Source organism: Polypterus senegalus, chromosome 16 (assembly GCF_016835505.1).
Source record: "Polypterus senegalus isolate Bchr_013 chromosome 16, ASM1683550v1, whole genome shotgun sequence".
Taxonomy (NCBI): domain Eukaryota; kingdom Metazoa; phylum Chordata; class Cladistia; order Polypteriformes; family Polypteridae; genus Polypterus; species Polypterus senegalus.
Genome location: NC_053169.1, coordinates 257,079 through 282,284, shown reverse-complemented (window position 1 = coordinate 282,284; position 25,206 = coordinate 257,079). Strand labels below are relative to the sequence as shown.

At 47.3% G+C, this 25,206-nt stretch overlaps 1 protein-coding gene across 3 annotated transcripts in view; it reads left to right on the top strand.

Moving 5' to 3' along the window:
• atxn1b (ataxin 1b) overlaps positions 1-25,206 on the top strand; it is a 180,252-nt gene that overhangs the window by 107,161 nt on the left and 47,885 nt on the right. For 2 of the 3 annotated variants that reach the window (XM_039737785.1, XM_039737784.1), the window contains exon 3: positions 8,789-8,880. The gene's annotated coding sequence lies outside the window, so the exon portion shown is untranslated. Of the gene's footprint in view, positions 1-5,775; positions 6,303-8,788; positions 8,881-25,206 lie in introns of those variants that run through there. The other variant, XM_039737786.1, reaches the window with a different exon arrangement.

Below are 25,206 nucleotides of genomic sequence, written 5' to 3'. Positions count from 1 at the left end.
GATAGAGTGCCTTTTATGTCAGTATGTATAGCACCTTATCTATTGATCTATTTATCTGTTTGTCTGTTTATCTATATACTATCATATAGTGCCTCTATCTATCTATCTATCTATCTATCTATCTTGCCAACTACGCTATCTCTGTCTATCTATTTTATATTGTACCTTTCATATCTCATCTACTTATCATAGATAGATAAGGGACATATGGACCTCACTGCTAAGACTGTTACAATCATGAGCTGGTCCCAGATAAGTGGTGGAAAATGAATGAATAAATAAATATCTATGCATCTGTTTATATAGTGCATTTCATATCTATCTATCTATCTATCTATCTATCTATCTATCTATCTATCTATCTATCTATCTATCTATCTATTATATACTGCCTTTCATATCCTATCTCTATCTATCTATTATATAGTGCCTTTTATATACTGTCTATCTATCTCTATCTATCTATTATATAGTGCCTTTCATATCCTATCTATCTATCTATTATATAGTGCCTTTCATATCTATCTATCTACAGGGGCAAATAAAATGAATTTTGTAATATATTCATATTTTTCCACTGATATAGACAGTCAGGCATTAAAGCCAACCGACTAGACAGAATTCATTAGAATCCTCCATCAGTTAATCGATTGCTTTGCGTTCTTGTGTGCTTCTTAAAAGCTTTCTGATGGGGCTTCTTGTTAACGGAGCTGCAGACAGATACGAGCCGTAGGAGACGGACTGATAGATTCCTGTAGTGGTGTCTAACGAGCTCTGTTGGTTACATCTGAACGACACTTAAGATAAGGAAGCCCTCATGATAGATATGAAATGGTCTCTGAGAGACAGAGAGAGGCAGACAGGTAGATAAGCAGACATGCAAGACACTGTATGGCAGAAAGACACACATAGATAGACGATGTCAAAGGAAATAAGATTAAGAGATGGATAAACATGAAAGGCACTATATGATGGATAGATGGACAGATAGTTTGTATGTTCTCTCCATGTCTGTGTTTTCTGTATATGTCTAATAAATACACCCAAGGTGTCCCAGCAGAACACTACCCAGAGCATCGCAGTGCCTTCTTCCCACAATGCATTCTGCTGCCATCTCTCTCTTCCCCACACACACCCATCCGTCCTTGTGATTCATCAGACCAGGCCAGCTTCTTCTTCCATAGCTCCATGGTCCAGTTCTGATGCTCACGTGCCCATTATAGGCGCTTTTGGTGGTGGACGATGTTGTGCACCCGCGTTGCCAACTGCACCGCACACTCTGACACTTTTCTCTCATGGCCAGCATTCAGTTTTTCAGCAGTTTGTGCGACAGTAGCCGTTCTGTGGATCGGACCAGATGGGCCAGCCTTCACTCTCCAAGCATCGATGAGCCCTTTGGCCGGTTCACCAGTTGTCCTTCCTTAGACCACTTTGGTGGTACTGAGCACTACATACTGGCAACACCCCATAAGAGCTGCCATGATGGCCAGTCGTCTAGCCATCACAATGTGGCCCTTGCCAGAGCCCCACAGACCCTTATGCTTGCCTATTTTTCCTTCTTCCAACACCTCACCTTCAGGAGCTGACTGGTCATTTATTGCCTCATAAATGCCACCACTTGACCGGTGCAGGTGCCATTGTGAGGAGATCATCGGTGTTTTTCAATTCACCTGTTCAGTGCTTTTAATGTTGTGGCTGATGGTGTGTGTGTGTGTGTGTGTGTGTGTGTGTGTGTATCTATATTGTAAGAGACGGTCAGCAGCCCAACCCAACCGGGACGTCCAAGAGATGGAAGGATGGGGGATGGCAGCCTCTTTAGGGCACTGCCCCACCCCAGAATGCTGGATGGCAGTTGCCCTGGATTGCAGCATAGCCCTAGATTCCCACATGGCACCATGGGACTTGGAGTTCTATATCTCAGCCTTGTTGGGTACCATGGGGGCCACCAGGGGGGTGCTGTGAAAGTAAGGGGGTATGGCATGAGGTTTCCGCCCAAACCGGAAGTGCTTGCAGACCACGTGGGCGGAAGAGCAGAAAGCAATACTTCCAGATTGGCCACTAGAAGAGGACTAGAGGACTTGACCAAGCATCGCAGGGACGAGCCAGAGTCGGGAGGATGAGGATGGAGAAAGAAAGGCAGAGAAAGAAGAGTAATTGTGTTGTGCCTATTGTTTAATTGTGGCTGTGCTGGTGGGAAATGCTTTGGGAAGAGTTTCCTAAAAATAAATAAACTTTTTGTGCTGTGAACTCAGTTGTGTTGGGTTTGAGGAGCAACAGTGCCCTCTAGGGTCCACTCTATATAATAAAACACACACACTTTCAGAACCAACTTCCTCCATTCAGCCAAAGCTCGTCCTCCTTCATCTTCATGTTTCAAGAGTTAAACTGCTCCACCCCACAGAAGAATAACCTGAAACCTCTACTGGGGTGCAAGTCCAGGCTAAAATGTGGGCCACGTGTCCCCCTGTGAGTCGCACTTTTATTAATCCCCTACACCGATGCCAGTTACTCAGGCCCATTTATCCAGGGGCTTAGCCCTCAGGCATCCCACCTGAATTTAAACTAAAATGATAAGATGTGACTTTGAAGTTTCAGGTCGCAGAGGTCCTGGGAGTCAAAGCAGGAAGGTGTGTGACGAGAGAGTCACGGCCACCGTCATGTGTGACACAGGACTTTGTTTGTTGATTAATGACACCCTGGCACTGTTTACACAACGCGCCAACACTTAAGGGTCCACAGTTCACCTGCCTCGTAAATCTGGACGCGTGCCAGGCTGAGTGTGTGATTATGTGACTTGTACCCGCATTAGTCACGTGACGCCAGTGTACACTGGCCAAGTTCCACGTGGCACAACAAAAAGAGAATAAAATGATGGTGCTGGAGCGGGCATAGGGTTTGATTGTGCCTGCTCCTGATGGCCGGTGGCTGAAGTCTCTGGCTAGTCTGAGGACCCCCTAATGTGGGGGATGAGCCTTACCCAGCACCTCAGAGGTGTGCTTGGAGTTTTAAGAGAAAGGCACACTAGGGCCACAGAATTCCCGGTTAAAGACTGGCATCATCCCCTTCAAGTGTAGTTCTTGCTTTGCGCCCAAAGCTGCTGGGTTGGGCTCCGAATTCAGAAAGTGGATAAGAAGGGACATGAAGAGAGAGAACGGGTCCTGTGCTGAAGACACATTGGACAAACGAGAGGAGACCACTCACCCTGCCACACTCGTCTGTTCAGCTCGTAGTTCAGCTGTCCCCCCTGATATCTCGACCAGGTCCTTCTTAAAGGTTGTCGAGGTCTCTGCTTCGACTCCACGCCTCTTTCGTTTGGTTCCAGATTCCCACAATTCTTTGCTTAAAGAAGCGACACCTGATTTCAGCCCTAAACGCTCTGCCCCTTTCAAGTCCCACTGCGGTCCTCGAGTTCCTCCTCAAGCTAAAAGAATTCTGTTGGATGTCCTTTTACCAGTCCGTTCTGAAGACCACCTTCTCAGGGTGGGGATCTGCCATCAAGGTGTTATGGGTGTGTGGGCCCTAGGGACTCATTTATCACCATGAGCATGGAAATGATTAAGGGAGACGACCCCCACACACACACACAAATTGAGTATCCAGAAATAGGGGGTCTGTCTGGGTAGGTTCAATCTCCCCCACCAATGCGATTGAGTTTTGTGGTTGTGGTGTATCTGCTATCCCGCCCCCCCTGCTCCGCCCAATCCCCACTTAATGAAATGATCGAGTGTCGGTGTGCCGAAGTCTCAATACGCTGCATTGTTAAAGGTGGGATCAACTCTATGTCACCCAGGGGCCTGTGGGGGTCTTCTGCTCAGCGCTAAGCGGGTGTAATTGTCAGAGTCTGTCAGACTATCTTTCAGTCTTACGATGCTCTTGGTTGTTCTCCTCTGCACTGTTAACAGTTGGGGGGGATTTGATCCCTTACCACCCAGCCAGAATCCTGGCTCCCACAGATTGGTTGTGTGCCCACGTGGCACACCGATTACAATCCATCAATCGATGATCTGAAGGCCCGGGGCCTGTACCTGTGCCTTCTTGAGCTGGGGGGGACCTTGTGGGTGCAATCCATTATGGCGTAGTGTGTTACCAGTGGTGTTCTTGGTGACTGTGGTGGTCCCAACTGCCTTCAAATCATTAACAAGCTCCTCCCATGTCGTTTTGTGGGCTCACCCCTCACCTTTCTCATCATCATCCTCAGATCTTGCATGGAGCTGCAGACCGAGGGCGACTGATGGTCATTTTCTATTTATCTTCCATTTCCGAATAATCGAGCCAACAGTTGTCCCCTTCTCCTCAAGCTTGTTGCTGGTGGTCTTGTTCCCCATTCCAGCCTTGTCCCCTGACATCCTGTGACAGCTCTTTGGTGTTGCCCATGCTGGTGGAGAGGTTGGAATGGAAGAGATTGATTCGGTGGGCTTTATACACATCACGAGTTGAGATCTAGAGTATCTGTGATTGATTGATTGATTGATTGACGGGCACACCACCAATCTGTGGGAGCCAGAATTCTGGCTGGGTGGCAGGGGATCAGATCCTTGCTTCTCTCAATGACGTGCAAATCAATTTATAACTTTTATGTTGGGTGTCTTTTTCCACATTTTTAGTTGATGTTCTGTCTCTCTCTCCATTAAATTGAAACATTTGAGACAAGCTGATTTCTTGGTAGGTGAGAAAACTTACAAATTCAGCAGGGGGTCCCATCCTTATTCCCCCTCACTGCGTGTGCTGCTTTGTGTTTCTTGTCTTGTGGTGACCAGAACTGCACCCAGTACTCCAGACGCGGTCTCACTAGTACATTACATATTCTGAGCAGAACATCCCTCGAGTTATACTGAACACTCTTTACGACGTAACCTAACATTTTGTTTGACTTTTTAAACGCTTCTGCATGTTGTTTAGACATTGAAGACGTTGTGTCAACATAAACCCCTAAGTCGTTTTTTGGCGGTCCACTTCCTGTAGCTCTTCGTCCCCCGTCTTGTATTTATAACTGACGTTCCTTTTGTCGAGAGGTTTACTTACCTTGGCGGTGACATTCATGTGACTCTTCCTATGAAGTCAGTAGACGGATTGGGAGAGAATGGGGGATCATGAGGTCGCTGGAAAGGGGTGTGTGGCGCTCCCGGTGTCTGTGCATAAGGACGGAGGTCCAAGTCTTTAGGGTCCTGGTGCTTCCTGTTTATGAGACATGGCCGCTATCCAGTGACCCGAGATGAAGGCTGGACTGCTTTGGTACCATTGGTTTGACTTTGTGTTGCTCACAGAGTCCCGAATGAGGCACATGACCTGCATTGCGAGGGAGTCAATTACGGCACTATGGCCATGTGGCGCAATTACCCGAGGACGATCCGGCTCATAAGATCTTCATTATTGGGGAACCAAGTGGCTGAACCAGGCCAAGGGGTCGCCCACGTAACACCTGGCTGCAGCAGATAGAGGGTCATTTCCGGAGGGTGGGACTGGACCGTGTGCCTGCCTGCGGGGTTGCCAACCGGGATTCCGAGTTGTTTCGTCATGTAGTGGGTGCGGCAATGCGCTGTACCAGTGCAGGCTCCCCGACTTGACTTGACTTGACTTGTTCCTTTTGCCCACATGTAGCACTTTGCCCTTTCCTTCATTAAACTCCATTTTCCAGTTCTGAAGCTAGTCCAGGTGGTCTTGAGTTTGTTTTTGCCACCTCCGCGGTGACCGCCATTCTTGTCATTTTAGTGTCATCTGTTCACTTCACTAAGTATGCCAGAGTCCATGTCATTATTAGAAAGAAAGTGTGCTGAGACCAACAGGGGGGCAGAAAGTGCATGCCCGGGTCAGTGTGGCTGATACGAAGCATTGAGAAGTGAGAGCGCCAGGCGGGTGTGTACACACGACCAAGTGCACGAGGAGGCCGGGGTCCTGCGCCTGGCAGATAGCGGGTGCGTTTCGATTGAAGTCAGTGCTTCTTTTTGATGGCGTCTTCTGTGCTTGCGTGGCCGCGCCCTTCTACATGACTCAGGAAATATTTCTGAAGTGCACGGCAAGCCCCGGGCTGGAACGGCGTAAAACCTACTGTGTCGACTTGACGTGACTTTAACCTGCGGGTTGCTTCTTATCCTCGGGGTCTCTGGCAGCAAAACCAGCTTTGAGGATCCTGCGGGCGTCCTAAACGCACTCCTCCACACAACCTGCGCTATCAGAATTGAGTGACGAAGACAGCAGGAGATGAATAGAGAGCCTCATTGGGCATAGTGTGGCACGGGACAGGACCAGAGCAGGTTTAAGAAGGCTCGCATCATGCCAACCGGGCAGCATTTACAATTACATAGGTGAGTTAAGACTGGCATCCCACTGGGGACTGCTGGAAGAGTCTGCCAGGAATTGTTTTAGCGCTGATCCAATTCAAACTTTCCAAGAGAAAACATTAATAACGTCACTTGTTTATGACTGGAGATTTTTCAGACTGTGTTGCTTTGTAGAGTGTGGCATGATGGCACAATGGGTCGTGCCTGTGATGCCTGGCAGCCCCAGGGAAACAAACTCAAATCGGCACACTTGGCACGTAGTTGGCTTTCTGCTCATTTTATTGTGCCCATCTGATTTAGCCGTCCATCCCTGTGTCAGGCTAATTGCCATCTCTAAGTGCCCCCATGATAGACTGGCATCTCAAATCTGCCATATTTACAAATCTAAAAATGGTGTAAAACTCCTGATGAGCCAACGCCTTAGAACCTGCTGCCTAACATGCTGGTGCTCCTCCTGTGTGCCAGCCCACCGACCTCTGAGGGTGTCCCGTAGTCTGTGGCACCAGGACGTTAGCGGCAGATTCTCTGGAGCCCACCCTGGGTTGGACTTGTTGTTCCAGCACATCCCACAGATGCTCGTTTGGATTGAGGTCTTTGGAATTTGGAGGCCAAGGCAAGACCTTGAAGTCTTCATCATGCTCCTTGAACCATTCATGGGGCAGGGTGTGTTATCCAGCTGAAAGATGCCAGTCCATCAGGGGATTCTTTTACCATGAGATGGGTACACCAGGTCAGCCACTTAGTGTCTAAATGGGTGGATTGTAAATGTGCACAACGCCACCAGCTTGTCAATGGGTTTGTACAATTCCAACATTAGCTGAATGGAGGGCCAGAAAATATGCCAGCAACACCAGGAACAAAGCAGGAACCAGCCCTGGACGGGGTGCCAGCCTCACTCAGGGCACATTCCTGCCTATATATAATATATATATTCATTCTTTCAGTGGTTTTATGAACTGGCGTAGTGCAGCTATGGGGTTATGAGGGGAACTGAAGCCTGTCCTTGTGGCAGCAGGATCAAGGCAGGAGCTAACGCTGGACAAGGATGCCAGTTTCTCTCGGGGCACATTCAGGTATTCTACCCAATGCATTCACTTGTTTCCTGAATCTGTTAATCCAATTAGAGAGTTATAGGGAGCTGAAGCCTATCCGAGTGACGTAAGGATCAAGGTAGGATGTGTCAGCTTCTCAAAGGCACATTCATGTGGACCACCCTCATACATTCATTCTTTTATTTTCTGAGCCTTAACAATCCAATTGCAGGGCTGTGGAGAGCTGAAGCCTCTCTCAAGAGCATTCGGGACGAGGCAGGAACCAGCCCTGTGCAGAATAATACATTTTATTCATATGGTGCCTTTCCAGTCTTTTAAAAGGCACATTCATGTGGACCACCCCAATACATTCATTGCATAATTCAAATACAGGGCTAAGCCAAAGACAAAATCAAAACCTCAGAAAGCAGAAAAGAAAACTTGAATACTCACAGGAAGGTGGTCTTCAGAAGACTGGCCACCACAATGAAGCACAGAAGGCCACCTGCTCAGCCTCAGATGTAACAGTGGGCGGTCCTTTGGCTATGACATGAGGGTGGCCCCGCCTCTAAGAGGCTCCACCCACAAAACACAAGAAGCATAAGAGAACAAACACATCAGGGATAGATGGGGAGGCAACGTTCACAAAATCAGCAGACCCCCAAAGGCAGGGCACACACAGCAAACACTAAAGGCTTCTCATTCTTCAATGACCGACAGGTATGTGCTGGACTCGGGTTCAGAGGTGTGTAGTGCGTGTGCTCTGTTTTAAGCTCACTTCTCAGCAGAGTGTCATCTATATCTATAGATCTATATAAATATAAAATCCAACTTCTGTCTGTCCGCTTTTCAGAAGAGAATTACTTAACGGATTTAGAAATTCCGGTTGATTTTGTGACTTCTCTCATTGCGCCAAGTGTCATAGTTCACTTGCGGCACCGATATACAAGCGCGAATCCGAGACGGAGGCTGCAGGCTGAGGGCACTCTTCACTCACGTGCCAGTCTCCATTTGAGTTGCTCTGCCCGGCGCCACGTGTTGGAGTGCACCTTAGCTAGCGATACCTGTTTGTTCAGCAGACATTGTCATCTTGAGATTGTTAAGGAGTTACGTCTGACATTTTTGGGAAAGAGATCAGAGCTCCATGTGTTTTAGAGGGTAGCTGCTGATTGCCAAAGATATCACGGCCACATGTTTTTGTCTCCCCACGTGGAGGACGCTCACCCGTCAGAGCTAAACATGATCAGATATAGTGCCAATGTTTGACCTTCCGCTTGGCCAGAATTGCATTTTTTTTATTGATTTTGTTCAGCTTCACTACTATGTGGGCGGAGCCGCAGGGGACAGGTCATATAATGACAAAGAGAAGAATATTGAGCATGGGAAAGGCGCTATATAAATAAAGTGTAGTATTGTTATTATTAATGCTATATTCTTTGCTTTGAATTAAGGAAAGAATTTGTGACCTTTGATTTGCAGATCTATGGAAGCTGAAGCATTAACAAGAACTGCTGGTGTGAGAATATTGTGACCACCTCACTGGATGAGCCACACGGGAGCCGCTTTTCTGGGTGAGTCTGCAAATGCCAACCTGGAGTCACTGAAAGTAACCCCAATATTATCGTCTGTCCATTGTGGTGGTCTCCTCTAGCACTTTTTCTGTCGCTCCTTTTCTTCACTGAATGTTGGTCTGCCTGACTAGTTGCTTAAAGTCAGCCATGGATTATATGGGTTCAGAAATGAATGAAATGAAAGGAGGAGTAGTCATGATTGTGCCTTGTGAGAGACGGACTCGTATCTAGGCTGGCATGGATCACTCAATCAACCTATTGGCGATATGGAAATGAAACTTAATGTGGACATTCCTGTTCGTCCAATTCGAGGGCCCAGGAAGGTGGAATGCAAGGCCCGGATATGGTCATGAGCCTGGGAGGACTTCCTGTGGTAAGGCGTAGCCTGTTGGAAGCACTTCCTGGTCAAACAGGAAGCCCCACACAATAGGGATTACTAATCCTGGCAGCTCCCCCTGGTGGCCCATACAGAACCCAGTAGGGCTGCCCCGCAGGACTATAAGTCCCAGCATGCCATGCAGGTGCCTGGGTGGGACTCCTAGTGCAGGGATGCTGCCATCTAGCATATCAGGAGAGCATGTAGTCCTGATGGGTTGTCTCCCTTGCCCTTACATCACACTGGCCCCCCAGCTGGCTATTGTTCCTTGCATTGTCCTGGCTGGGATGCCCACCCATGCGTGCTGTCCATCACACTATCTATTTAACATATAAATCCTTCCATATCTATCTGTCTATCTATTGAAAAATAGGACAAAGATGAGATAAAGGTTTGGGGGGACACTGTGACACTGGTGACACTGATCAAGCTGCCCTGTGGGACATCCAGAGGGTTTGTGGGATCCCCTCAAGGTTGCTGGATATCATGGCTGGCCTGTACACTGGTACTGTGAGTGCCGTGCAGAGTGGAGGCAGACCCTCTGTGTTTTTTCCCCAGTTGATTCTGGGGTCCGTCAGTGTGGTTTGTTCTGCTCCCACTCTGTTCAATGCTTGTATGGACTGGTTGTTGGGCAAGGTCGTGGGGTCCAGCGGCTGTGGGGCATCTGTTGGTGAAGAAAGATTCACAGATCTTGACTTTGCTGACGATGCTGTGATCTTCACGGAGTCAATGGAGGCTCTGATCGGGGCGCTCGAGAGACTGAGTGAGGAGTCTGAGGGTCCTGATAAACACCAACAGCCAGGCCTTTAATGACGTCTTGGGCATGGCCATCAGCGGTGTGTCTGTCTGCGGAGAGAGTGTCGACCTCATCAAGAGGTTTACTGACCTTGGCAGTGACATTCATGCGACTCTGGTGACTCTTCTATGAAGTCAATAGACGGATTGGGACAGCATGGGGGGTCATGAGGTCGCTGCAGGGGGGTCTGTGGCTCTCCTGATTATCTCTGCAAAAGGACGAAGGTCCAAGTCTTTAGAGTCCTGGTGCTTCCTGTCTTGCTATATGGTTGTGAGACATGGACGCTATCCAGTGACAGTGAGATGAAGACTGGACTCCTTCATGTGTGTCTCTTTGGAGAATCCTTGGGTTCTGTTGGTTTGACTTTGTGTCCCGAATGACACACATGACCTGCACTGTGAGGGAGCGTCAGTTACGGCACTACGGCCATGTGGCGCGTTTCCCCGATGGTGATCCGGCTAATAAGATCCTCATTGTTGGGGACCCGAGTGACTGGACCAGGCCAAGGGGTCGCCCACGTAACACCTGGCTGCAGCAGATGGAGGGTCATTCCTAGAGGGTGGGACTGGACCACGTGTCTGCCTGGGGGGGTTGCCAACTGGGATCCCGAGCTGTTTAGTCGTGGAGTGGGTGCAGCAAGAGAGCCTGTGTATTGTAGACACAAAAATAACGCATGCTTTTCAGTGTAGACACAAGTCTGAGAATAGCCTGCCCAAGATGGTGACACTTCCAGTTAAATACAGGCCAGGCAGGAAGAGGCAGGTCCAGGTGGATAAACACCGGAAGTGACATCAGAGGTGGAAAGGCTGTCAATCATCCAGTCTTCAGGGTGCAGAAGAAAAGAGGCGTTAGTGTACAGTGCCACCCTGTGGATCTCATAAGAATTACAACCACAAGGGCATGTAAGCACTGTCCCCAAGGTGCACGTTGTGTGACTCTGTCTATTCTTAAAGCAAACGAGAACGCGTATGAAGAGCTGGGGAAAAAAACAACAGAGTTTAACGTGTAGTGTGACAAATGTCTAACAGTAGACTGGAGAATGGTGGCGGTGGTGCTGGTTATGAAGGTCACGAGGGGGAAAGAGCAGGTCTGGGAGCCTCAGAGCCAGAAATGATATGACAAGAACCTTCATTAATGGTCTCCAGATCTGCAGAGGGAAGGAGAGGAGGGGAGAGTGGAGAAGGAAGGAAGTGTGGGATGCGATGAAGATCATCACTGGCTGCAGCTCGAAGCGGGGTGCCACCATCGAGAGAGACGTGGAGAGAGAAAACCTGATGAACAACTTCTTTAACAGGTTTGACCACCCTAACCCACTCTCACCTCGGAGTACTGCACCCTCCACCCATCCTTCTGCTGATACCAGCGTAGGAGAGACATCCCCACCCACAATTACAGCAGCCCAGGTGAGCAGAGAGCTGAGGAGACTTTGTGCCAGCAAGCTTTGGAAAACATCTTGTGTCACCCCAGTCCCAAAGGTATCCCGTCCTGGTGAGCTGAACGACTTCTGGCCTGTTGCTCTGACATCAAATGTGATGAAGACCATGGAGTGCCTGCTGTTTCACCACCTGAGGCCACAGGTCCGCCACGCCCTCGACCCTCTGCAGTTCGCATACCAGGAGAAGGTGGGAGCGGAGGATGCCATCATCTACATACTACACCGATCCCTTTCCCACCTGGACAGAGGCAGTGGTGCTGTAAGATTTATGTTTTTGGACTTCTCTAGCGCCTTCAACACCATCCAACCTCTGCTCCTTCGAGATAAGCTGACTGAGATGGGAGTAGATTCACACCTGGTGCCATGGATCGTGGACTATCTTACAGAAAGACCTCGGTATGTGCGTCTTGGGCACTGCAGGTCTGACATTGTGGTCAGCAGCACAGGAGCGCCGCAGGGGACTGGACTTTATGGTCCTGTTCAGCCAACATACATCGGACTTTCAATACAACTCGGAGTCCTGCCACGTGCAAAAAGTTCGCTGACGACACTGCTATGGTGGGCTGCATCAGGAGTGGGCAGGAGGAGGAGTATAGGAACCTAATCAAGGACTTTGTTAAATGGCGCGACTCAAACCACCGACAATCATGGAGAATCCACTGCATCCACTGAACAGAATCATCTCCAGACAGAGGAGCAGCTTCACTGACAGACTGCTGTCACCGTCCTGCTCCTCTGACAGCCTGAGGAGACCCCACACTATGCGACTCTTCAGTTCCACCTTAGGGGGGTAAACGTTAACATTATACAAGGTTATTGTCTGTTATACCGGCATTGTTATCACTCTTTAATTTAATATTGTTCTTTATCAGTATGCTGCTGCTGGAGTATGGGAATTTCCCCTTGGGATTAATAAAGTATCTATCTATCTATCATAGAGTGCCTTTCATATCTCTATCTATCTATCTATCTATCTATCTATCTATCTATCTATCTATCTATCTATTATATAGTGCCTTTCATATCTATCTATCTTCACTTTGACATTAAAATCTAAAACTCCAGATTCCTCCGTTGTGATTCACGTTGACGTTATAATCCTAAAATGTGAAGGCGTCCCAAGTCCAAGGGGTTGAGTTCTTCTTACAGGCGCTGCAGAGCCGCTCATTCCTTCACTTTCCGAATTTGATTTTTACGACTGCTGGGAGGCTGTGGCTGCCCTCTCAGTTTTGGCTCCTTTTATTAAGTTTATACAATTCCTTATATTTTTGATATTATTGGGAAGGGGGGGTTGTTTCCAGGCTCCAATGTCGTGGTGTTCCTTATTTTCCTTCGATCAGAGGCTTTCCCTGGAATGCTGGTAACCATTTCCTGACTGTTTCTCCGTGGTCATTGCTGCAGCCTTCTTTCCCATGATGCAGTGGGAGTTGGTGACGGGTGACCTAATTGGTGTGACCATCTGAAGTTCATAGCCTGCATTCCTGGGTTTTCCCAAATTGCTCTCCGTAGCGATTTTGTGTTTTATTTTTCGCCAGTCCCTATGAGCTCTGAACGTTTGGTTGGCTCTGTAGACGTTTCTTTCTGACTTGTGCGTTGGCCCACGTCCGTTTCCTCTCGTCATTGTCTTGAGTGGTGCGGTGGTCCTTCGCAGGATGCTCACTTGATTTGCGGTTCCAGCCCATCGGAAGGGTCACCCATGGACTTTGTTCGTTTTCATTTTTGGCAGTGCCCTCCAATTACTGTATGTGACCGCAGCATGATAGGCAGCATTGCGTGGCAGGAGGGCACAATGAGCGTCCAGAAATGGAATGTTGGAGGAGGCAAAAAGAACCTGAAGACACGAGGGGCACGTGCTGCACGCCGAGATTTGAACCCAGGTGCCTACAAATGTGAAGCAGGGATGGCAACCACTGTGCCACCCTTTTTAGGTGAGAGTCCTGAGGTTGAGGATTACAAGAGAACTTTGATCCTATCAGATACCCAGAAGCCCTGGCCTGGATGTTCTAGAAGCGGGGAGCAGGCTGGTGGTAGGCAGGTGGGCACGGGGCTGCTGGACCGTCACTCTCCGCGAGTCCTTTAGGGTGCAGACCCCTCGACACAGGAGGTGGCAGCACATTTGTATAAACTCGAGAGGACCCGAGCTGTGCCGCTGGCACACGTCCGTTATTGCTGGCCTTGCCAACTCCTCCTCCTCCCCCTAAAGGGTAAGACGGGCACAGATCTGTCTGCTGATTTCTCGCTGTGTGGGTGGATGCTGGAAAGCGACTTCCCGTCTGAGTCTCGGCTCCGCTCTCACGGTTCGGGGGCGCTAATTGGACTTTTGTGCGCGAGTCTATTTTTACACTGCAGGGCTGCCACGTGCATTTGTGGCCTGATTAACACGCAGAGCTGAAGGCTTGGCACGGGTGAGGGTGAGTTATTTCTGCCCTGTAGCCTCCCGTCTATTTGGCTTCTGTCTGGGTGCTCAGATTCTGGGGGTCTAGTGAGTGAAGCAGGAGCCCACCCTGGATGGGGACGCCAGTCCTGCACACTGTGCCAGGTTAGAGCCACCAGTAACGTCAGCCCTAGGAGGGGGTGCCAATCCACCCGCAGACATGATTGCAGTGAGCAGACTCTGTGCCAGTTTAGAGTCGCCGTGTCACCTCACACATGCCGGGTGACATACAGTTGTAAAGTGTGCTGTCACCTCGGGAGGACCCCCTGCTGATTGGCTCTTTGTGCGCGTTTAACACAAGAAGACTGACTGGTAGGTGAGGCACCATCACAGTGTGCCCCCCGAGCTACCAGGGGACCAGTCACGTAGTAAGCGAGACCACCGTGTGAGCAGGTTTGACAGACATGAACGAGTACAGATAGATGTGAGTCTATCAAAAAAAATGGAAAAATATTAATCCATAGCAAAAAAAAAAAATAAAAATGGAAACCGTATTTTGTGTTTCTGTTTGGACTGAAGTGTAGCGAGATACTGAAGCAGTGGGCACTGGGCAGAGCCTCCTTAGTGTTACGTTTACCCACCGGAAAGAGCAACTCAAAATGGTGGCATTGTTTTCAATGTTATTACGTGTAACAGAAACATGAAGACCCCCAAGATGTCAACATGAGCAGAGCCGCAAACCAATGTCGAGTGCCCACTGCTGTCCTGGTGAGGGTTTACTGCATGCCCTTCGCGTGATTTGCCTTGAGGCGGTCACTGACACACACAGCCGGGACAGCAGAAGGGGGTCTCTTTCTTAGAGTTTTATTGTTGCTGCTCATCATTCAGTGCCATTCCTGGCTCTCATAGTGTGCCACTCCCCTCTATCCTGCTGTGCCACTCGCATCTACAAAACAAACGGGCTGAGTGGTCTCCTCTTGGTTGTCAAATTTCTTACGTTCTACCAACTCGCGTCCTTCACATCTAACACAGTGTGCCGTTCATGACTATGAAACAGTGGGTATCAAGCAGTGCCCCTCAGGTATGTATTGTATTGTACTGCCGTTCTGGACTCTCATTTTGTGCCATTCCTGCCTCTTGTATAAGCACTTGTGCCACCACTCGTTACCTTTCACATCGATCATATAGTGTCACTTACATCTGTCATGTAATACAGTGCTAGTCACATCTGCCAAACAGGGCTATTCACCTCTGTCACATTGTGCCACTCATCTATTATGTACTGTAGTGCCGGTCAGGACTCTCATTTTGTGCCATTCCCAGCTTTCGTATAGTGCCATGTATGCCTATGATGTACTGCCATTCATAGCTGTCATAGGTGGTCACTTACATCTGTCATGTTACGCCATTTATGTCTCTCAAACAGTGCCACTCAAGTTTACTTTGTAGGGCCATTCAGGACCCCCCCAGCCCCCTTTTGTGCCACTCTCACCTCTCATATAGTACCATTCATTTCTATCATATATTGCCTTTCTCTTTTATCATATGCCACTATTTATGTCTATCATTTAATGCCACTCTTGTCTATCAAGCAGTGCCACTTACATCTACTATATAGTGCCATTCACCTCTGTCATATATTGTCACTTACATCAGTCATGTAATGCCATTTATGTTTCTCAAACAGTGCCACTCAAGTTTACTTTGTAGTGCCATTCAGGACTCCCATTTTGTGCCATTCCCATCTCTCCTATAGTGCCATTCATGCTTATATATACACGTGTGCCATTCACATCTACTATATAGTGCCTTTCATGTCTCTCATATAGTGTCACTTACATCTGTCATGTAATGCCATTTATGTCTATCATATAGCACCATTCATATCTTTCAAACAGTGCCACTCAAGTCTGTTATGTACTGTAGTGCCATTCAGGACTCCCATGTTGTGCCATTCCCACCTCTCCTATAGTGCCATTCATGCTTACTGTATACGTGTGCCATTCACATCTACTATATTGTGCTTTTCATGTCTCTCATATTGTACCACTCATGTCTACCAAGGAGTGCCATTCACATCTATCATACTGTGCCATTCATGTTGTGCCACACATTGTGCCACTCATGTCTATTATATACAGTAGTGCCAGTCCTGTTTCCCATATTGTGTCATTCACGTCTGTCATGTAGTCCCTCTCGCATGTGTCAGGTGATGCCATTCTGATCTGTCAAACTGTGCCATTCCTGTCTCTCACTTAGTGCCACTCATGTCTGTTTTTTTGTTTTTGTTTTTCTGTGTCTCAATGTCTCTCTCTGCTTGTGTTTTCTGTGGTCTGTGCCCGTGGTGGTGCCACTTGGCTCACAGTCTCATTTTTATATATCTCTGGCGGTGCTTTTGCTTAGCAGAGAGCTGTGTGTTCACCCCTGGTGCTGCGTAGGCTCTTATAAAGGTTGGCACTGTGAGCCGAGTGACCCACTTTTGCTAAAGCGCCACTCTGCCCGGCTCTTGCCATCTATATTTAGGCAGGCGTGAGTAAGCTGATGAAGTGTGCCGCGCCACGCTGCCTGTGATGGAGTTTGATGAAAAGCCCGCCATGGAGGTCCAGCACACTGACCTCGTTTCTTTTCCCTGCGCCAAACCTCAAAAGCCCAAAGTTGAGTTGGCAGTCGGTTCACAGCTGCCAGTCCTGGTCCCGACTGTGTGCCCCCCACTACGCCTCCTGCAGGCTCCCCAAGGAAATTTGTCACAGGTGAGCGCTGACTTCGTATTATCACTCGCAGCGCCAGCTTTCTCTGAGGTGACTTGTAAGATGAAATGTGCTCGATTGTCGAGAGCTTTCCTTCTCCTGCGCTTAAATACGCGGGGTGGCATAGCTGGGCTCTGGGGACCCGGGTTCAAATCCCAGCGTGAGGCTGCAAAGGGTGAAGAAATGAAGAGGAGCTGAACGTTTAAATAGCCAGAAAGAAAAGTCCAAAGCCGTTTGTGCCCATCATCTGCATCTGACGTGTCGAGACATCAACCTCGGGGGCCCCAGGTGGGAGGTGGGCTGCTGTCACCCTCCAGTGGGAAATGGGGGGGCCGGAAGCCATTTGTGTGCCTCTGTTGCTCACTGATAGCCCGAGGAGGACCACCGAGGGCACCTCTGATAAGAGCAGGCTGGCAGCACGGGGAGCTTCAGGGGCAAAGCTGTCGTCTAACACGGCACCCTCGTGGGGGGCACAAAGCTGACAAGAATAATAAGGAAATGTGATATAATTATATATAAGAATATAGACAAGTCTGAATATAATAATAATAATAAAATAATATTAGTAATAATAATAATACTGGCAGTATATCATACCACAGTGTGAGCTGTGAAAAGTTTGGAAATAATAATATTGATAGAAATAATGAGGTGTTGTTACAGGAACTGAGACTGTTCTTAATTCTTAAGTAGTTTTCTATCCTCTTTAATAAAACCCCTGTGTGCGTCCAGGTGTCTTGTGTGTGTGCGTGTGTCTTCTGGTGAAGTGCGCATGCGCGGGGCCACACGGCACGTGTTCAGTCTCTTCCTGTGCACTCCATGTGCGTGCAGAGAGAGAGAGAGAGAGACACACACACACATACACACACACACACACACACACACACACAGGTGCGTGCGCGCGAGAGACAGACAGACAGACACGCAGGCCCGCCCGAGAGACAGACACACACGCAGACCCGCATGGGGGACAGACAGACATGGACGCACACACACGCACGCAGGCCCGCACCTGTCCGCCCACCCGCGAGATAGACAGACAGACAGACAGACACGCACTCACTCACACACGCACGCACGCAGGCCCGGGACACACACGCACACACACGCGTGCATTGTTGCAATGTTACTTTTCTTGGTTGTTTATTAGATTACAGACTTTTCAAATGTTCTTTTTTTACCCTGTGCTTAAAACTCATTAAAAAAAAGGTGTTTTTAGCGAGCGGGTCGTAAGGCTACAGCGCGAACTCTTGCAGTGTTAGTTTTCTCTGTTGTTCAAGGTTTTCTTAGTGTTGTTCAGTGTTTTTACATTTAGTTTACTATTACGCAGTGCATTCAATTGTATGATTAACTATATTTGTGCTTAAAAGCTTAAAAAAAAAATATATATTTACATACAGTTCGTACGGTCCGGAACGGATTAATTGTATTTACATACAATCCTTTGGGGGAAATAACTTCGATTCCACCGAGGTTCCACTGTGTTACTGTCAGACAAAATTACAGGCATTTTACGGAAATACAAACCAGTATTACTGAGAGAGAAAATTAAAGGCACACAATACAGTGACACATATTACAGCCACATGCAAGGTGCCTTGCCATTTAATATACGTGGACTGTTCCTACTAATGTTTATGCACTACTGTTCTAGCGCTCGTTATTGTAACGGGCTTAATGTCTAGTGTAATAATAATTGCCTGATAATAATAATACAAATTAATCATCAACAGTTTAAAATCCAGAAATAATAATAATAATAATGACTCATACCGATAGTCGGACCTAACCTTAGCAATTACAAGTTTGGTGGAAATGATAATAATAGTGTTACAGCATTGTTTAATAATGTAGAAATTAAGATGATCAAGTCATAAGCAGTTTGAATATAATAATAATAATTGCATAATAATTTTACTACTACATAAAGTTAATAAGACCTAGTGATTAGCAGTTAGAATTTTGGTGGAAATAATAAGTTTTGAAATCATAATAATAAGCATTGTTACAATAAGTTAATAGGATCAAGTCATGAGCAGTTACTTTTAAATATAATAATAATAATACAGACAGGTAGCTGATAAGGCCTCATCACCAGGACTTTACATTTTATTGTTATTTTTGTATCATTTTTGATAATGTTAGTAATAATACATGCAGTTAGAAAGACCTAGTCAGTAGCAATGTTGGTGAAATTAATATTAATAATGATAATAATACTGGGACAGTATAAATTGTAAATCTAAAAGTGCTGCTGCTGATGTTGCTATTCACAGTTAAGAGTCAGCCATCATGAAGGAAATAAGAAGAAGAAGGATAACTGTTTGAATATTCTACAATTCAAGTAATAATGTAGTCAATAAGTAAGTATTAGTCTTCATCAGTTACTAATAATAATAATAATGATATTAATAATGGCAGTTGTTAATACTAGCTGTTGATCCACATCTCCTAACAGTGTTGTAGACCGTTCAGCGCTTGCCATGCCAGGTGGGTCTGTTTTTGAAATATTGTACTAATCCTCATCACCCTCATCATCCTCCCCGGTTCACCTCTACAGTCCTCCTCATCCTCATCGTCGACGATTACAAATGTCCGCTCATCACTACTAAAGCCAAGTCGTCCCCAGCTGAGGGTCTGCCCGGCTCGGCCTCTGTCGATTTATCAATTTGAGGTTTCTGACTCGGCTCCCTCACACCTTTCAATTTCGTTTCTGTCACTTCTGCACAATCGAGTGACTTGTCACACTTTGGTTTGCTGATTTCCAATCACTGCTACCTGATTTCGAAAAATATACAAAACTAAGAGCTCTGACTTCTCTCGGAGACGCACTCATTTGTCGCAGGCAGTAAGACAGACATTCACGTTTATTCCTCCTTTAGCAGACTTGAGTCCTTCTTCGCATAAAACGGTCTTCACGACCTTAAATGTATAAACCCAACCAATTAGCTGATTTGAATTATTTGCCACAGTTACTTGATTTTTCAAGGAGGTGAACACTTAATCAGCGAAGCGCTCTGCAGTTCTTCATATTCAGCCGACGGCATCAAATCTTTATTGAGCGCCACGGTGAAGGAGTGCAGAAGAGCACCGGCTGTCAGTGGGATTTTCATCAGGAACAAAGAGTCTATCAGACAGATGCCGCCTATTCAATTGCTTCAACTGCTGTGATGGATAAATTACTGAAATACTGAGAACGTTGATTTTTAAGTAAAGCTAGAAGGTCATTTTGTCACTGGGGGCTCGCCCCTGATGGCAGACTTGACAAAAAAAAAGGCAGAAGGAAGGCCCACCATTCACACCACTGCCTTGAACTGTGGAGGCGGTGACAGGTCTCATAAGCCACGCCCCCCCATTTTGGCTTGCCGTGCACTGATTGGCTGGTATTTGTTCTGTTTTAGCTGATGTTCCTTTTATATTCCTTTTCTTTGTTTATTCTTTCTCATTCACTTTTCAGTTTGAAATATTTAGTCCGGTTATTTCTGTTAATAATTATCAGCCATAGGATTGGGAGGTCACGACCTCGTAGGCCACGCCCCTAGAAACACGGGATTCGAAAAGCAGTGCTAATGTTTGTGTGTTTGTCTGTTGGAATGACAAATGCAATGCATTTTATTACTACAAATGTTTGTGATGTGCCATCTGTTGGAATGATGGAGACTTTGGAACCAACGGGGGTGTACCATCCCCCCTACCCGACACGAACAGGCGTAGGACACAAGTTCAAAGCACACGTGATTTTTCTTTTTCCCTTGTGGGCAACATTTTCCCCATTCCTCACAAGCCACAACACAGTCCCAAAAGCACACAGCACTACCATATCTTCCTTTTCTTCTCCTCCAGGCAAGCTTCGTCTCCCTCCTCCCAGCTCTGGCTCACTGAGTGGTGGCAGTTGGCTCCATTTATAACGCACCCGGAAGTGCTCCAGGTGTTGTTTGATCTATTTCTGGCAGCACTTCTGGTCTCCAGGGCTCAGCTGCAGCTGCAACGCCCCCTGGTGGTGCCCATGGATCTCAACAGGGCTGCACCAAACTCCAACTCCCATGAAGCACTGCAAGAGTCCGAGGCACCATAGCAAACCAAGGGGGCTGCCATCTAGCACTCCGGGGGAGGTAATTCTCTGAATAAGCTGGCTCTCTCCCCCGGTCCTTCCAGCATGGAGGCATCCTGACCGGTCAAGGGTCCCGGCCATCCACCTCAAGACATAGCAACTGTACAAACAATAATTAACACAGACAAGCAGACACTTGTCCTTTTATTAAGGTTTACTAGCTCTATTACCAATCTGAGGCCAGTTAAAATCTAACTAATCAACATAGACGTCAGCGTTAATGTTTGCGGTGCACCAATATAATGCATAGGTCTCTGCTGTATGCTATTTGATATGAGATTTGTAAAAGCAGTGCTAATATTTGTGGTGCGCCATCTGTTGGAATGACAAGTGCAATGCATATGTCTCAGTTATATGCCATTTGGTGCGGAATTTGTAAAAGCAGCGCTAGTGTTTGTGTTTCGCCATCTGTTGGAATGACAGAGACCATAACAACTGGACAGACACACAGATACACAGGCACTTATCCTTGTATCATGGTGGATATTATTTTATGTTACACCCATTGTGTATTTAAATCTAACATTTTTACTTCCTGCCTGTAATCCTTTACTTTTACGTACGTTTAGTTTCATCTGACATTTACCTGCCCAAGTCTGTATGCTGTCCAGGTCCATCTGTTCTGATTCAGCTGATTGTTCATTAGCAGCCAGATTACCCAGTTTAACATGCCAAATGAACCAGCTTGTTATTTCTATTCTTCTCCAGGTCATTTATTTATGCACAGTGCCTATAAAAAAGTCTTCACCCCCTTGGCCATTTTCCGTTTTCTTGTTATACGACCCTGAATCCCATTTTATTTCATTTGACTTTTTTTGACAACTGGTCAACAGAAAAAGACTCTTTTAATGTGAAAGTGCAAAGTGGTCAAAATTAATGAGAAATATTTAGCACTATGGGGTCCCAAACACATTTCAATTTTCTTTCGGCCACTTGCCCCGGGGTCTGATCCGAGTGTCATGGCCAGCAACCGAGAAATCCTGTTGTCTCTCCTTAAAGCACGGGGAAAACGGTGTGGCTGAGAAGTCTTCCCATGTCCCCAAAGCGCAGGAGCCAAGACTCTCAATCGAGCTGGACGCTGTGCAGTCAGAGGGGCTAGACAGTCATTTAAGACCACCAGCCCAGTGGGGCATCTTTTTAGATGAGCCTATTGGTATTTCGCTGAGAGCTGCGCTATCGATTTGGTGATATAACAGCCCTGTGTGTTGACGCTGATGTCACTCCTATCGAGTTTCGCTGTAAATGACCTTGTGTCAGATCGCCTTCCAGCCGTGGCTTTGTTTCAGGGACACAATAGCAGGCCGGGCCTAGACGGGCTACAGGCCTGTTGATGTGGATAACACGACATTAGCTTGGCTCGCTGTTAGTATCCTGAGGAAACGATACAGACGAGGGAAGAGAATCAATGTCATTTTACAAAAGTGCACTGCCGGAAGGCTGGTGGTAATTTGTGCGCGTCAATAGAAATGTTTAACATCTAAATAGTCTTCACTGTGATAGAATATCTAGACTTCAAGTAAAGGGGTCAAAAATCAAAAATAACATTATATTTGTTACCACAGACCATGAAATAGTCTAAAACGATAACCCACATGCATATGTCTGTCATTTGATAGAGGTCTGTTTGGGTGGGGGACGCTAGACCACTAGTAAAGGGTCAAAAATCAAAAATACCATCATATTTGGAATCACGAACCATAAAATAGTGTAAAACGATACCTCACATGCATATGTTTGAAATGTGTCATTTTTTTTGCCATCTGATAGAGGTCTATAGGGGGGCTAGACCACTAGTAAAGGGGTCAAAAATCAAAAATACCATCATATTTGGAATCACAGACCATAAAATAGTGTAAAACGATACCTCACATGCATATGTTTGAAATGTGTCATTTCTCACCCTCTAATAGTGGTCTGTAGGGGGGCTAGACCACTAGTAAAGGGGTCAAAAATCAAAAATAACATTATATTTGTTACCACAGACCATGAAATAATCTAAAACGATAACCCACATGCATATGTTTGTCATTTGATAGAGGTCTATTTTGGGCTAGACCACTAGTAAAGGGTCAAAAATACCACCATATTTGGAATCACAGACCATAAAATAGTGTAAAACGATACCTCACATGCATATGTTTGAAATTTGTCATTTTTAGCCTTCTGGGAGTGGCTCTTAGAGGGGGCTAGGACCACTGATATAGAATTAGCATTCTAACATATGATCATACCGGTGATCAGGAAACTCAAAATAACATAAAACGACACTCCATGTGCCCGTATTGCCAATACCCATTTTTTCACAGCTTTATGTGAAGGAGTAACTTGGTCCTCTTGTATCCCATTACGGGGTGAACCCCCCTGCTCAATATCGTGTCTTCCTCCCTAAGACACCTGTCAGTTTACTCTATCATAAGGGTGTCATTCCCTTCACAAATAATGGTCCCAAAATTGGCTTTTCTAATTGGGGAGTCCCCAAAATGTTGGATGTCTTCCATAAGTAGACATCAAGACGAGTCAAACGGTGTGTCATGTGTGGGGGTTTCCTCCATTCAGATGACATCTCATGAACACAGTAAAGAAACCAATCACAGGGAGGGGAGGAGCAGGAGACAAACATCATGCTATCAGTCCTAAAAACCGAAACCCCGTTCTGATGGTGGGCTCAGTTCCCTTGACTATGCGTCATAAATGTCGTTTCTTTCGAGTGACACACTTTTTTATTCTGGAGAGTCCATTTTGGGAGGATTTGAGCTGCTGCTTGTTTATGTTGCCGCCCTCGTCTTTTATTTATGCAACACGCAGTTACGAGTCACCTGACTGAGGCGTCTAGTTGTTCATCACCGAGGAAGGACGAGGCCAAGTGAGGACACCAGGAGAAGTTAAGAGGTGTGCGTATTAACAAAACGGCAATGGTGTCCATAGTGCGGTGCAATGAAGAAGAGAAAAACCCGGCAAATAAATTCAATAAATGGTTCAAACCAGATTCAGAATTGGCTTCCTCCACAAATCATCTCTGGTGCTTCTCTCTCTCTGTCTCTCTGTCTGTCTGTCCACCTCGCCCTCCAGATCTGCTCAGCAGGACTGAGACACCGATGACCACCCCACCCCTTCTCGTTTCCCCCTCCAGCCACCGGGATACGCCGCACTCGACTCCCTGTTCCTTCATTTTTCCCGTCTCTTGCAATGCATTAACCCAGTTCTGTGTCCAGCTCTCTCTTCCTGGCACCTTCGAAAGCCCACGATCCCCCGCTCCTCTCCTTTAGCGGGACAGATCTGCCACCTGGAATGACACCCCCTTCACTTTGCTGCGGGGACACCTCAGGCCAGTTTGGTTTGAACCTCTCTCTCTCTCTCTCTCTCTCTCTCTCTCTTTCACACTGGATTATTGTGATTCTGCTCACTCTTCCTGCCACCCTCTTTCGTCACCACAGGACTCCCCAAAGCCCACGATCCCCCCGCTCCTCTCGCTTAGCAGGATAGGTGTGCCCCCTGGTAAGACACTCCCTTCACTTCACTGTAGGACGTCACAGACGGGTTCATTTTTCTCTCTCACACTTCTGAGCCCAGCTCCATCTTCCTGCCACCTCCCTGCAGGACCCCCAGAGACCACTATACCCCCCCCAATCCTTTTTCTCAACATGGTAGATCCACCCTTGTAGTGATACTCCCTTCCCTCTACCGCGGGTTCTCTCAGACTCTCCTTTTCCTCAGACCAGTTGTGTTTTCTTTTCTCTTTCTCCATCCTTCAGTCCACCATTGTGCCCCTCCTCTTGCTTGGCAGGGTGGATAAACCCCTACGCCCGACGCATGGCATCTCCTTCTCTCTTTCTCTCTCACTGGATTCCTTTCTGCTGAGCCCGACTCCCTCCTCCTGCCACCTCCTTCAGTCGCCACAGGACGCCCCAAAGCCCACGATGCCCCTGGTCCTTTTGCTTATCATGGTAGATTCACCCCTGGATCCTTTCACTCCACCATGAGCAGGGCTGGCACCCCCATTAAATCAAAATTAGGCATTACCCTAGGCCCCAGATCACAAGGGGGGGGATGACCAGCCGTACGGGTTTGCTACCAAACAGTCGGTTGGCACACTAATAAGCTTGGCCTGTGGCACAAAATACTCCAACACTGGTGCTGACCACAGGGCACCTCAGTTTGTTTTCCTCTCTCCTGAATTTCACGATCCCCCCCAGTCCTCATGCTCAGCAGGGTAGATCCCCCCCAAAGTACAACACTCCCAATTGCTTCATCGCATGGCCTCTCAGGCTGATTTGTTTCCCCCTTTCTTTCTGCTCCCTCCTCCTGCCACCTCCTTCAGCCACCACAGGACGCCCAGAGCCCATGATGCCCCCCGGTCCTTTTGTTCAGCATGACAGATCCCCCACGGAATGCTACTCCTTTCACTCCTCCACGGGCAGGGCCAGCGCCCCCATTAAAGCGAAATCAGACATTTCCGTAGGCCACAGATCATGGGGGTGGGGCCAGCC